Source organism: Eriocheir sinensis, chromosome 44 (assembly GCF_024679095.1).
Source record: "Eriocheir sinensis breed Jianghai 21 chromosome 44, ASM2467909v1, whole genome shotgun sequence".
Lineage (NCBI taxonomy): Eukaryota > Metazoa > Arthropoda > Malacostraca > Decapoda > Varunidae > Eriocheir > Eriocheir sinensis.
Genome location: NC_066552.1, coordinates 13,038,931 through 13,040,881, shown reverse-complemented (window position 1 = coordinate 13,040,881; position 1,951 = coordinate 13,038,931).

Sequence of the window (1,951 nt, the reverse complement as noted above, 5' to 3'; positions counted from 1 at the left end):
CTCATATGTCCTCCCCTCCTCCTCTTCCATTATCCCCCCTTCTCCTCCTCCTCCTCTTCCTCGCCCTCTCTCTCTCTTCTTGCCTGCTGTGTGATGTTTCTTTGTTTTTCACGTGTTTTGGGGTTATTTTTATGTGTTTTGGTGGTGTTTTAAGTTCTGGGGAGTTAAATAATAGTAAAATAGGTGGAATGAGAGGGGATGGTCCATGTGGGTTGCCTCCTGGTTAGCGTTTTGTGTGGGTATGCAGTTCAAAGTGGTGTCTGGTATCTGGTATTCTCCCCTATGCCTTCTATTCTGCACTTCTCCCCCTTTCCCTTCCTCTCCCTTCCTCCTCTTCCCTCTCCCTGCCCTCCTCTCCTTCTCCTCCTTCCTCTCCCTCCCTCCAATGCCTGATGTGTGATGATTCTCCGTTTATCACGTCTTCCTGGGGGACTTTTATATATTTTGGTGGTGTTTTAAAGTCTGAGTGGTTGTATAGTGCATTATTTCTCATATGGTTGATTATGGTTAAGTTTAGTTGCGTATTTATGTGTAATTTTAATCGACCTTCCCCTCGGCAGCTGTTCTTTCTCTCCCTCTCAGTATTGATGTCGGCGACTTGACCGGTATTTAGAAGGTCACATCAGGTTATTTACGCGATAAATCACCTGTTGGGAGCTATAATTAAGCAGGTGACACTTGACACGGGGAAGCTGCAGGGAGAAAATAGGGAGAAAATAGTAGCAAGAGGCTATTTTTGCCCTAAATGTGACGTCATGCCACGCCTACCACGAGCGAGACCAGCCATTGGTTTAGGCGGAGGTGGGGCGAGTAGATCCCTCCCACTTTTTGTCTGTCTTTTAAAATCGCTCAAACACGCTTTTAAATATGACTCGCAGTGATGAGATACGTCGTAAATTCCTCAGCTGGGTTTCTAGATAACCTTGATTGTGGGTTTTGAGTTTTAGATAGACGGAAAAGTGGGAAAATAAGGTGAAATATGGGAGGGTGTGAATGTGAGTAGGTCGCCATGTGGGTCTGGTGATACGGGCCCCCCCAATGCATTCTTTTTTTACATCGCTTAAACACGCCTTTAAATATGACTTTCAGTGGTGAGTTATGTCGTAAATTCCTCAGCTGGGTTTCTAGATATCCTTGGTAGTGGGTTTTGAGTTTTAGATAGACGGGAAAGTGGGAAAAAAGGCTGAAATATGGGAGGGTGTGAATGTGAATAGGTCGCCTGGAGGTGTGACGATACAGCCCTCCTAATGCATTCTTTTTTTTACATCGCTCAAACACGTCTTTAAATATGACTTTCAGTGGTGAGTTATGTCGTAAATTCCTCAGCTGGGTTTCTACTTAGCCTTGGTAGTAGGTTTTGAGTTTTAGATAGACGGGGAAGTGGGAAAAAAAGGTGAAATATGGGAGGGTGTGAATGTGAATAGGTCGCCTGGAGGTGTGACGATACAGCCCTCCTAATGCATTCTTTTTTTACATCGCTTAAACACGCCTTTAAATATGACTTTCAGTGCTGAGTTATGTCGTAAACTATCCAGCTGTGTTTCTAGTTATCCTTGGTAGTGGGTTTTGAGTTTTAGATAGACGGGAAAGTGGGAAAAAAAGGTGAAATATGGGAGGGTATGAATGCAGAGAGGTCGCCATGGAGGTGTGACGATACAGCCCTCCCAACGCATTCTTTTTTTTACATCGCTCAAACACGTCTTTAAATATGACTTTCAGTGCTGAGTTATGTCGTAAACTATCCAGCTGTGTTTCTAGTTATCCTTGGTAGTGGGTTTTCAGTTTTAAATAGGCGAGAAAATGGAAAAAAAGGGAGATATGTAAGAGAGGGTGGGTGAGACTGGTTGGCATATGGGAGACGGGCGATATGAACATTCCTCCTTCACTCACTTAAAATCTCTCAAATACACCTTAACTTCCACTTCCAGGGCTGAAATATAGCTAAAATCAC